The 12,957-nt window shown below is 55.0% G+C and overlaps 1 protein-coding gene across 2 annotated transcripts in view; it reads left to right on the top strand.

The window, feature by feature from the left end:
• PTPRE (protein tyrosine phosphatase receptor type E) overlaps nt 1–12,957 on the top strand; it is a 157,540-nt gene that overhangs the window by 55,164 nt on the left and 89,419 nt on the right. For both annotated transcript variants that reach the window (XM_062214506.1, XM_062214505.1), the window contains exon 2: nt 7,873–7,895. The gene's annotated coding sequence lies outside the window, so the exon portion shown is untranslated. The remainder of the gene's footprint in view (nt 1–7,872; nt 7,896–12,957) is intronic.

The following is a 12,957-nucleotide window of genomic DNA, read 5'->3' as shown; positions in this document are numbered from 1 at the left end:
CTGTGAGGAGGAGGGACTCATTGCAATTTCACAGACCTCTGCGGTGGGGGGAAGTAGGAGCTTGTCCTCGGCAATGCATTGTCTCCAGCCTGGAGACGGCAGTGAGGCTTGCTCCACGCTCCATGAGTCCCCCGAGCCCACCTGTGATCGTGGACTCTGCACCAAGTGGGGATGCCTGGATCTTCCCCGGCAACACTGCCAAGTTCATGTTCATGGCTTCCTCCACTCTCTGCCCTGATTGACAGCTGGCCTCTTCTCCATGCATTTGAACGGAGTCTCCTTCATGAACTGGCTTACGTGGGCCGGGCCAGCCAGTTAGGTGAGGAAGGGGGGATTCACAAGCCAAAATGTTGAGGGTGCTTGGGCAAGTAACTAGCTGATGGCAGATCTTTCATTTACCTAGTTTCCTGGTGGCTAAAATCTCTGCTCTGAGTCCCGTGTTCCTGAAAAGGAGTTTGTGATTGTCAGGATGGTTTTTGCCTTCTCCTAGGGTGTTGCTGCATCGTCTGTCTCAGAAGCATCTCTGGCGTGTGCGTGAGGGATGCCTCCCGCATCATTTCCATTGGTACCCACCCTCGTGAACAGCAAACCTTCCCAGGCCAAGAGCCAAGTTCAAGGACCCCAGGAATTCTTTTCCCCATTTCTCCAGGGCTTGTGTCTCTGCTTCCTCCATCTTTAGCCTCCCCCCAGTTCCATCCCTCCCGCCCTAAGTGCACCTCTCTCCCTCACCCAGGCTGCTTGTGGGGCTTCCATGTTGGCCAGGGACCCACGGGCCATGCCCAGCCTGCCCCTGGCCTGCTCTGCAGCCTCCATGGTGACCTCACTGCCCAGAGCAGAAGCTCTTAGACTTCTGCAGCCCCTCAGGGCTTCAGCCCAAGGACCTTTGCAGAGCCCCAGGGCCTGTGCACCCCCTATTCCAGATCCCCATCATGATGTGCTGAGCAGAGGAAATATTACTCCTGCTTTGCAGATGAAGAAGTCCAGGCTCAGAAGTGTAAATGACGGGGTCGGCACTGTGGTGCAGTGGCTAAGCCTCCACCTGCAGCACCAGCATCCTATAGGGGCACTGGTTCTAGTCCCGGCTGCTCCTCTTCCCATCCAGCTCTCTGCTATGGCCTGGGGAAGCAGTAGAAGATGGCCCAAGTCCTTGGACCCCTGTACCCACGTGGGAGACCTGGAAGAAGCTCCTGGCTTCGGATCAACACAGCTCTGGTGGGGGGGGGGGTTGAAGCCATTTATGGGGTGAACCAGAGGATGGAAGATCTTTCTCTCTGTCTCTCCCTCTGTAATTCTACCTCTCAAATAAATAAATAAAATCTTAAAAAAAGAAGTGTAAGTGATGACTCCAGGTCAGGATTTCAAGTTGCCCTGGTCCCCCTTCTCCGTGGGGTGTGTACCGCTCTATATGGGTATGTGTGGATCTCCTCCTGTACACACATGTTGAACCCATGAGAATGTTTGGTTTATAAATTAAGCACAATGAGAGGAACAGTAACAATAGTGCAGATGGAACAGCCGCCGTGATATTCTGTAACAGAGTGCTTCAAACTCACGAGTTGCTTGCAGAGAGCACTGTCCATTGACTGTCCTTAGGCTGTGGTTGAGAGTGGGCTCCTGGAACCACAGAGCGCTGGGCGGCAGATCAGCGGGGCCGGCAGCATCTGCCCCTCCCTCGGCGCCCTGTGAGCTTGCCGGCTGCCTGGCCTGTCCCTGAGTTCTGCCTGGAGTGACTCCCGAGCCAGGTCCCCTGCTGCTGCTTCCTCCTGTGGCCTGGGCTCGCCCCTGGCATTTCAGGGATCCGCTCACAGGCCTTCCTTCTGGAAGTCTTTCAGGGTGAAGATCTTGAGGTTCTGTCCAGGGATTTTGGTAAATTCTAAATTCCCGGCACTCGGCGCAGCCCTTACTCAGGGTAGGTGCCCAGTGAATGGTAAATGTTGGTTTAGCATGTTTGTTCCTTCTCCACTTACGGCTCCTGAGGTGTTGGGTTGCACGCAGGACCTTTTAGACGATAAAGGAGTTCAAAGGGGGATCGTGGCTTCCATTCAGAAAGTGCAGGGTGGGTGGTGGACGCGTTTCAGTGACCGTTTGGCACCTGTGCGCCGTGGGTTCGGTCAGCCTGTGTTGGAGGGCAGCTGGGACTTGCCTCGGTCCATTATCCTCCCACCCAGTGTTGCTATGAAGATGTTGGAGGAAGAGGACACAGACACACAGAGGAGGTGGCCAGGAGCAGCAGGCGTCAGGGGAGCCTGGGGGCAGGGCAAGATATTTGAGTGGAGTCTGCAGCTTTGGGTGGTGGGTGGCAGCAGGGGGCGCAGGGGACAGCTGTGGCACGTTTGGGGGATGGCGAGATGAAGTTCTGAGTGAGTGAGGGACCTCCAGGACATGGCCCACGGTGGGTTCTGTGCGTCCTGCGGCCCTTCCCTGGGACCGTCCAGCTCTGTGACTGCACCAGCAGCCCGTGGACCCACAGGGCTCTCCTTACCCACGTCGGTCCGACCGGCAGAGATGCCATTTCCATTATTCCTTAGCGATAGCTGCTATTTCAGGGTAAAACCGCGCTCACTGACACTCGTGACGCAGCACATTTTCTCTGTCCCTCTGCCATTCACACAGGACTGAGGGTGACCAGCACTGTAACATATAGCTGCAATCAGCAGTTTAAATGGATGGGCTTCCTGCGTGTTTCCTGTTGAGTGTTGAGCTACCATTGGTGTCGCAGCCCCCACCTGAGCACCTGTCATGGCCCCAGAGAGAGGGGGAGGGAGAGGGAGGAGGGACCAGGCCCTGTCCCTGAGGAATGCTTGCTGGCCAGCTCCGTGCACCCAAGAAGGAGACAGTGCCAGGTACAGTGTGATCCGGGCTCTGACACAGGCCATCACGGAGGCCTTTTGGGCTGGGTCTTCACGCCCCCCCATCTGGCTTAGTATTACTGCCTTCTCCGATTGTCCCCGTCGGTGGAGACATCGGGGCTATTCAGGGGTGGTTTGGGCCCCTTCAGACTCCACTGGGGCTCATTAAACCCCATCTGTGGTGCCAACCTTGAGGATTTTAGAAAAGGACCAGGAAAGTAAGGGTGGCCGGCGTGCTCCTTTGGGCAACAGCAGGCTTGGAGTCACGGTGCTCCCTGGTGCTCCCTGGTGCTCCTTCCCGTCGCTGAGAAATTCAACTACAGACAGTCGTGGATGCCTGCCCCGGGCCAAGAGCTGCAGAGAGAAGCATGCGTGCCCAGCACCAGGAAGTGGGCACGGCTGTCACTCTCACCTCTGGGGCCAGGACAGGGCCCTGGGACTGCGGGGGGAGCGCCGATGCACACGGCCAAGCTCCCAGAGTCCATGCTGATGGTCACGGACATCACAGGCAGCAGGGAGGAAGAAGGCAGGCACCTGCCCTTGCAGAAGAGGGCCCTCGGCTTGCGGGCGTGCCTGGTCTGTACCTACAGCCGAGGAGTCGCTGGAGAAGTGCCGCCGTGCTCGTGTTGGGGATTGGCCCTGGTGCACCCTCCAAAGGCTGCCCGTGGTGTGGAGCCCCGCTGTCTGTCACAGGCTGACAGAGTGGCTGACGAGAAGATGGAACCTTTTCTCTAGCCTTCACAGTATTGTTTGGGGATTTCTCTCTTTTTCCGAGGTGGCCTGAGGCTGTGGGCTCCGCGGAGTTCAGATTCTCCCAGACTCGCTCATTTCAGAGAGGGGCTGCTCCTCTCTGCCTGAGCCAGCACTCAGAACTCTCATGTGTTAGAAAATGCAGAAATTAGCGGCTTTGCCTCTGCCTGGGAGGTGAGCAGGGTGCTAGGAGACGGCAGCTCGCCTCTCGGAAACCCCCGCAAGCAGAGTGGGTCGCCGGGCAGAGGGCAGGGCCAGCCCCAGGGCCGCTCTGGGCTCTCGTCCTGACTCCATGCCCTGGGCTCTGGCCAGTCCGACTAAGGGAACGGCCATGGCCAGGGTGCTGAGTGCCGCCCCATTCTGAGGACGAATGACCATCTTTGCAACCCAGGGCTGTGAGCAAGGACCAGGTCTGCCCAGTGTCTCAGAGGAGCAAGGCTGCTAGGCGTGGCCACAGCGCGTGGCACTTAGTGGCATGAAGCAGACTTTTGTGTGCCCCTGCTTCTTAATTCATGAAAGTTGACATTTTAGATCCATTTACATGTACAAATGTGTGTGCAAACAATTTCCAAATAAAATGTCAGCGAGCAGCCAAGCGTTTCTTAGAAATGGCCGCCCGTTCGGAAGCGAAGCCACAGACGCCAAAAGCATCCGGCCCAGAAATGCCGCCCACTCGCATGCTTCTGATGCTTTAGGCCAAGGGTGTGAATAAAAGATATTTTATTCCCGGGTTTGGGAAGACTGGCCGGTTCTGTCCGTCTCAGACATATTTTTAATTTTTGCCTTGCATGGAGCAGTTTCAGCAGACTGCTCCTAAACGCCGTAGTTTGTTTCCTTCCGCACGAAGTGTGGATGCACGGGAACTTTGCTCGGACTTTCCGTATCTTGTGAGCGGTCAGGGCCAGCCCAGCAGCAAGGCCCCTTCCGGCAGGAGCACTCACAGCTGACCTCGCCCGCCCTCCCCGTGCCTGGGTGGATTTCCCCCGTTCCGATGTGGTCACCCGGCCTCTCTCCCCGGGCCCTGCTGGGCTTCCTCCCTGGAAGCTGGGAGCCCAAGCTGCAGCCCTGTGGCCAGGCTAGTCCAGGCCTCTGCCATCCCGTCCACTTTCAGAGACCCACTTCTCCCCACCAGGAGGCTGTGGGCAGCCTGGACCTTTCTAGATCTTTCTGGAGCAGAGAACACTGGGGCTGGAAGAGATTTTAAGGCTTCGTCGGGTTCACTGCTACCCTTGACAGAGTGTCTTTGCCAGGCTTCCCCTGCCTGTAGACGATCCCCAGACACTAAGAACATAAAGAAAGGAGACAGTGCCTGCTTTGAGGACTCACAGCCTCACCACATGCACAAGCAATAGCACCAACGCGGGGCGGCTTTCCCGAGGTCAGGGTTGGTGTTACAGGGGCTCCGCCAGCTTGCCCTGCCCTGTGACACTGGTGAGGGATCCCCACACCTCGGTGTCCTCACCCTTGGCGTGGCTTCCCTTTGGATCCCAGGAGAGTGGTGAGATGTGGGGCAGACCTCGCCACAGCAGGCCCGAGGAGCCACCGGCATTTCTCCTTCCCGTTGTGGGAGGCTGCGGCCCTCCCCGATAAGACCAGGAACCTCCCCGGCTTGTGGAAGGATGTTGTACAAGAGCCGCCGTGGCCCTGCTTCCCGGATCTGCCGTCCTAGCCAGCCTTCCCCACCCCCATCTCTCCACGAGCTTCTTCAGTTCCTGTTTTCAGAGGTTTTGCTCAGCGCTGCTTCGGCCACCTGCACGGGGCCTTGGCCTGAAGGAAGCGTTCTCCTGGCAGGGGCCTATCTTGGGGGGAATATTTTGGTTTTGCTCTAATTCTGCAAAGTTGTGGTTTTGTGCTATGATGTGCGAACCACAAACCAATACAAGGCATCGTGTTTGCTGGCCTCACTGTTCTGAGCATTCTTGCTTTGTTCTCAAAAGTAAGTTCAGAGTTTAATTCCGAAGTATTATTGGTGCTTGAGTGAGGTTTGGCCAGCCATGGTCGGGTCCCCGCCCCACCGAGTTCCTCCTCATCTGTGGGCTGGCTGGACCCCAGCCTGCAGCCCTGCTCCTGAAGCTTCCGCACTGCACTGGGCTTTGTCACACTGAGCGAGCAGCGCTGCACGGGAGACGGCTTTGAGCTTTCTGTCAACTCCTGCCACTCCCAGCTCTCCCCTCGCTTGGTCCCCGGTGAACACCACAAGTCGCTGTTTCTAGGTTCTTCCCTGCTCCTTCTTGGGAATAGGAATAAAAGTTATGCCTAGAAAGCGACAGACCCCAGGGATACCTGGTGACCACCTCCCGCCCAACCCACCAGGGCCCTGCTGTTGGGGACCCTCCCCACCCCGACTTCATGTGACTCGCCAGGTTGTCTCCCAACTGCTTTCCGTAGCTGCCCAGGTGGACGCAGTGGCCTGGCGTAGAGTGGCTTTCACGTTGTTTTTCCAGTTGTTCATTGTTCGTGAATGTAAGCGCTGTTCATTTTTGTACGTGAACACTGTATCCTGTCACCTAAACTCATAGCTTAGGTTTGGGAGCTTTCTTCTGGACTCTTTTTTTTAAAAGATTTATTTATTTATTTGAAAGTCAGAGTTACAGAGAGAGAAGGAAAGGCAGAGAGAGAGAAAGGTCTTCCATCCGATGGTTCACTCCCCAGTTGGCCACAATGGCCAGAGCTGTGCCAATCTGAAGCCAGGAACCAGGAGCTTCTTCCAGGTCTCCCATGCGAGCTCAGAGGCCCAGGGACTTGGGCCATCTTCTACCGCTTTCCCAGGCCACGGCAGAGAGCTGGGTCGGAAGTGGAGCAGCCGGGAGTCAAACTCGCACCCATATGGGATGGCGGCACTGCAGGCGGCGGCTTTACCGGGTAGGCCGCGGCGCCGGCCCCTCTTGGGGATTCTTCAGTATTTTCTATGTACACTGCCTGTCATCTGAGAATGAAATTTTGTTATTTTTTGTTCCAATTCTTATGTCATTGATTTCTTTTTCTTGCCTTATTGCACTGGTTAAGGTTTCTAGTAAGACATAAATATGATAAGAGAAAATACTCCTGCTTTGTTCCCAGTCCTAGGGGGAAACATAAAGAATATTGTTAGTGATGGATTTGTTCGAGTAGATCTAAAATTCCTTAGGAACCACATCATTTCTTCTGCTCTTTGGCTGCACACATACTTTACAGTTCAGCTTTTAACGAATGGCAAAATAAAAATTGACAACCATTTGTTATAATTGTGTATGCAGAGTCTTCATTGTATTTGCTTTAAAATATCTAGCCTACTTTGGTAGACAAACACCATGTACTGCATTAGCTGTTTAAAAACAGTGACCATGGAAGCATGGTTGTATTCCTAGCTGTGCGGGTGTGCAGGAGCCACCGGGCTGGGTCTCCACCTGCAGTAGACGGTGGCCTGACAGCCAGGGATCAGGCAGCTGTGTTGGCCTCATACAGGCACATGGCAGCTGCACCCAGATGAATGCAGACGAATGGTGCACAGTATGTGGTCCACCCACACAATAGAGTATCCGCCAACCACACGAGGGAATGAAGTGGTAGCACATGCCACCGCATGCGCGGGCCTCAACAACATGCCAGGCGGGAGAAGGCAGTTGCACAAGGCCCCAGAGTCAGAGGCCGTTTGTTTGAAATGTCTGGGACAGGCAGATGTGCAGGGGCAGAAGGTGGATGAGTGGTTGCCACAGGACGGGGGAGGCTGGGGCTGGGAGCCAGTGGGATGGTGGGCACGGCCTTCTTTTTGGACGATGACAATGTGCTCAGGTTACAAGGATGCTGCAAACATTGTGAATGTGCTAAAAATCATTGAACTTGACGGTGGATAGAAAGGACTTGGTGGTATATAAAAAACACAGGGGCTAAATGAGTGGGAATGAGCAAGCTGGATAAGGATTGATGGAGATCGGGGGAGGTGTTCCCCAAGCTAGCCAGGTTCTTAAGGGGTTTCTCCATGAATGACGATGGAGGGGACTGTTTGGGGGAGAACGTGGTGGCCTGTGACGGACGGAGACTCCTGGGGGGGCAGGCACTAGGGGGTCCAACGAGTGACAGCCCTCCCCACCGATAGAGCCCACAGGAGGACACTGCTGAAAGCCGGTGCAGCAAAAGGAACTTACCATCTCGCTAGCAGGGGCTCGAGACGACCCGAACCACAGAGCAAAGAGGGGCAGCTCCAGCCTGGGCCTGGCAGGTTGAAGTGGCCTCAATTAACAGCTGCCCCCTGTAAACCCAAACTGACTCCTCTCTCTCTCGTCTTCTCTTTCAGATTATAGCCTTCGCTTTCCCTTGGTGAGTACAAAACTTTTTAAAAGTTTTCTCGGATGGGTGGCTAGCTGTCAGAAATGGGTGGGCTTTTACTAGTAGAAAAGCGAGGTTTTCTGGAGACCGAAGGCCATGTGGTCAGCGTGGTGTTTGGATGTTATGCCTTAACGTGCGTGAACGGGCTCACGCCATGTTCCTGGTTGCCTCACCTGGAGGGGGTGCGGCCTGGCTCAGTGCTGGGTGCCTGAGATGCCCAGCGTCCCCACGCTCCCCCGTTGCCGACTCCTCACTCTGTTCCAAGGGCCTCGTCTCCCCGCACGTTCAGCACTGAACATGATCGTGTTGGTGGTCATTGCTTCTGAAGTTGACCTGCTGTGGGGAAAACACTGGCCAGGCGCTTGTCTGTGTTGTGCTCCGGTAAACAGAGTGTCGGTGTCACATAGTTCTATGCCTTTTGGAGTCTAGGTAACGGGACAATTCCTTGGCTTTGATGTCCTTAGAAAAAGAAAACTTCAAACAGCATAGGTGCTTTGTGATCTCTGCTACGTCAGCTCGGTGCTGTTAGGTTTCTTGAAGAGAGCGGGGCGGGGGGAGGCTGGGAGGGGGTCTGAGGGTCTTCAGAGGCTGCTGTGAGCGGGCGGGGAGCAGCAGGTGTCCCTGGCCTGTGCCCTTGTCGAAGCCCAGGGTGCTGGCAGTTGGGAGGCTCTGTTTCTGGAGTGAGAGGTTTATCTTTGTTCCGGAGTTCATTTAAGGTCAGTGGGTCTGGTCTCCCCCGGCTGGCTCCTCTTTTAGACCACGCTCCCTTTGTACCATGATTCCTTCCGGGTGTCACCACCTGTGGCTGCCCCTGGTGTGGGCAGATTCTTGTTGGTGCTAGGCACCTCCCCTCTCTGGGGAAGGAGCGCTGAAGACAACTGAGAAGTCAGCACGCCACAGAGGGGGCACCAGTTTGCGTCCTGGATGCTCCACTTCCGATCCAGCCAGCTCCCTGCTAATGCACCTGGGAAAGCAGCAGAAGATGGCTCAGGTGCTCGGGCCCCTACACCCATGTGGCAGATCAGGATGGAGTTCCAGATCTCTCCCTCTCTCTCTCCTCTCACCCTGCCCCCCTCTCAAATAAAAAAGAAATCTTAGCAAAGAGGCAGATCGTTGCTATAAAGGAGTTTATGGGAGAGATTTAATCGCAAGAAGCCTGTACTCCCTTCACTGCCTGGGAACACTGAGAGTGGTAGTGGCTCCTTCCCGACGTTTTGAATGCAGACTGAACATCAAAAAGCATCAAAACAGATCAAACCCTGCACCTGCTTTCTGTGCGCCTGCTGTGCTGGAGTGAGGGTCAGACCCCACAGACTCATCTGCTTCCGAAGGACAGGGTACAGATTGTGATTGGTTGTGAGCATGTGACCTTTGCCCCCTTGGCTCCATGCTCAGTGCTGGCCCCTGCACACCAGGCTTGCTTCCATCTGGACCAGGATTCCTCACTTCCTGGCAGGTCTGCCCGCCACCTGTCAGCAAGTCAGCAGCTCTCCACGGAGTGACCTGGCTCAGGTGCTTCCTGGATGCTTCCATCCCCAGCGTGGTGTTCAAGCCAGGGAGCGAGGTGGCTAAGCCCCGACTGGGGATGCCTGCCCCCGGTACCAGAGTACCGGTTGGAGAGCAGGCTCCTCTACTTCCCGTCCTTGGAGGCAGCAGATGATGGCCTAAGCACTTGGGTGCCTGCCACCCGTGTGGGAGACTCAAATGGAGTTCCGGTCTCCTGGTTTAGCCTGGCCTAGCCTTGGCTATTGCAGGCATTAGAAGAATGAACCAGCAGATGGACAGATGGAAGATCTCAGCCTCTCTCTCTCTCTCTGTGCCTTTTAAGTGGGTGAAAATCAATCAATCAATGTTTTAGAAAACAGTGAGAGATGGAGCAATTCGTATCCTGCCCAGAGGTGATGCGCGCTGGTCCAGGAGTGGACTTCTGCCTCCCTGCTTCCACGGGGAGCACCTGGAGGCTGAAGCAGCTTTGGACAGCTCCCCAGGCCACACCTGCCGGCTCTTCCTTTCGGGAGGAAGGGACGGCTCTGCTGTAGGCGGTTGCTGAGTTCCTGCGTGGAATCCCTGTGGCCTCAGGCATCTCTCCCCTGGGTGTGCGGCCCTGCACCTCCCACTGCCTGACTGCTGCTCTCACGCGGGGTCTGCCGCAGAGGAGGACATCCAGCTGGTCTCAGCCTGCGCCAGAGGCCCTGCTAGTCTTTACGGCTTGTCCCAGAGCTTCAGCGTCTCAGTTCAGAGAAGGGACCTTAACTTCCCCCTTGCAGGTCTAGGAATGAGGCAGATAGGCCACGCTGCACAGAGCAGGGACGCTCCTGAGGCTGGGGGCTGCTGTAGAGCACCCCAGGAGACGCTGCTGGAACCTGCCGGCCTGCGCGAGCCGCCCTCCCTCTGGCCTCTCCGTGCGTCCTGGGATTACTGTGACACTTACCTACAGGGACCCACGGCGAGCCTGCACTGCCTGCCACCTGTACCAGCGCTGCTGTTCTTGTTGTCAGCGCTGTCATTTAACCGGGGTGCAATGTGTATGCCAATGGGTGAGGAATATCAGAACGAGTTCCTTTTACTAACAGTGATCCCTGATTTTACATTTAATAGAAAACTCTGCATTAATATTTGATTTTCAAGAAAATGACTTTTTTCCCCTATTGAATGGGATTAGGAAGCATCTTTGCAGCAAAGCCACTCATTCTCATTCTTCCTTTGTTGTGTGTGTGTGTGTGTGTTCGCATTTAACACTACAGCTGGGGGGTGACACTGCAGATCGTATTAATGATCAAATAGGGACAGAGTTCCTGCCATTGTGGGGGTCTCCGTTGTATAATATTGAATGCAATGGGTTTTCAGTAGTAAAAACTTATGGAAGACATAAATTAAAGTTTAAATATTTTCTCCAGGCTTTGTGAGGTTTTACATTGTTATACCTGGGGGTATTACTGGTCAGTAAAATGAAACAGTGCTGTAACTTAAATGTTTCACTTTATATTGGAAGTACCAAAAGAGGCAAAGAAAGCGAAATTAAACCGCTAACATTAGGCAGCGGTGAATTTTAACCTGAACCTCACTGGGGCCGTTCCTTCACTAGCTAGATCTTCCTTACGCACGTGCGCGTCTTCCTCTTGCATTTTTAACACGTGATTTTTTCTTCTTGCAATCAAGTTTCTTTCTTCACGTTGTTTGTGCAACCACCGTAAGTGTGAAATGGGAACCAGGATGGGGTCTGAGGGCCTGGTCCGCGTGCCTGCGGGCCGCAGCGGCGGGCGGCGTGGTTTCTGCTGGAGGCGCAGGGCCCTGAGCTCGGCGCTGGCTCTCTCGGTCACGGGAGGAAGCCAGCAGCTGCAGTGCGCAGCTCAGGAAAAGTTAAAACCTCCTAGGCCTCAAGGCTGCGGTGCCCTCCGAGGCCCTGTGCTCAGGTCTTCAGCAACACTGGGAACATCTTGGATTTCCTGTCTGATTTTCCCGTCGGCTGCAGCGAGTGACCGGCCGGGGTGGGCAGAGGCTCTGGTCCGAGAGTGACGGGCAGAGAATCCGTGTTTATTTCCATTGTGAGGTTCCTCCCCAGGAAAGCTTCGACATTCTTCCCAGAAGTCCCTCTCCAGGAGTGTTGGTCACGGAGCGAAGGCAGGCCTGGCTCTCAGAGTTTCCGCTCCCAGGAAACCCTTATAAGCCCTGACTCCCGGCTCAGCGCAGACCCAGTGCTGCCGGACATTCTGCTCTGGCTGCTCGCTCTCAGCTGATAGGAAACATGGCTGCCCTGGGGCCGGGATGCCTCCCCAGCGTCACCCCCGGGGGACAAGAGGTAACGGGGAGCTCAGTGGGGCCCTTCGTGGCTCTGGATTTACGTTTTGTGTGCTGTCGCATAAGCTCTAAGGCATCAAACTCTAAGGTATCCTGGGCTTCTGCAGGCAGTTTGCTGCTAGGTAACTATTTCTGGAGCAATTTTATAATCGCCTGAGTTGATCTTGGCCAGGGTCCCCAACTGTTTCCCTGTGTTATCTGCCGACCTCTTTGAAGTAGTTAAGAGGGTTAGAGGGTATGGATGGGAAGGCTGCCTCAGCCACAGTGCCCGGCCCTGTGCAGGAGACCTGGGGCTCTGTGGATCCAGCACAGCGCGGCCAGTAGCACATGGGGCGTGGTGGGGGAGTTGTCTGTCTGGGGCTGTGGGGCTGTTAGACTGTCAGGAAGCAAAGGCGAGGTTCATGGTTTTTCATGGTTTTAGAACAATTCTAACTCTTACCTGGGCGCTGGCTGGGCTGGCACCTGAAGATTCCACCCGTGGCAACGGGACAGCTCCTGTTTTTATCATAAAAACTTCCCTTTTAGTTTCCCTTAACAAGCAGCTTGATGAAGTGGCACTGTGGTTCAAGTAGCACACTGGGGGGCGGGGAGGAGGTCCCTGGCAGCTGGGCAGTGGCTGGCCTGCAGGCAGCTTGCCTTCGGCTCAGGGGCCCGGCCCCCATCTGTGGGGAGGTTTTCCTGGCTGCGCCGTCCACACTGGAGACACAGAAGTCATCGTCAGCTGCAGGGGTGGCATCGCTCACACTGATGAGTCTTTTGGGGCCTGAGGGGTTTAGAGAGATTTCTCCAATCTGCCCCATGGGGACGTCCCATGGGGATCGCACTGTGGGCTACAGGGCGTGAGGTGGCCGAATGCTCGTGGATGGCCGGTGTGAAGGAGTTTGTTCAAGCCGCGTATTATGATGGTGCATGGCTTGGTGTAAAATATTTACATCTTAGAGAAAGAAGGATCTCTGTGGGATCACGGAGCAAAAATGCATCACATAGTGGATCCTCTGAGTAGCTTTTCTCCTTGCTTTGCACCAAAATAAACATGACCAAAACGGCAAAAATAGAGTGTGTGGTGTTTGATGGTGGTGAATGGTTGAATTCCAACACCTTTTAAAAAAGTGTTGATGATATTTAACTAATTCCAAACAACCCTGTCCTGATTGACCTGCTCTCGGAAGTGGTGTGGATTTCACATTCAAGTGCAGTGTGTGTGTGTGTGTGTGTGCGCACCATGGTACCATGCTGAGAAATGAGTTATTTTTAA

The sequence above is a fragment of the Lepus europaeus genome, chromosome 17 (assembly GCF_033115175.1).
Source record: "Lepus europaeus isolate LE1 chromosome 17, mLepTim1.pri, whole genome shotgun sequence".
Classification (NCBI taxonomy): Eukaryota; Metazoa; Chordata; class Mammalia; order Lagomorpha; family Leporidae; genus Lepus; species Lepus europaeus.
The sequence above is the reverse complement of the archived record's forward strand: the minus strand, read 5'-3'. Positions and strand labels throughout refer to the sequence as shown.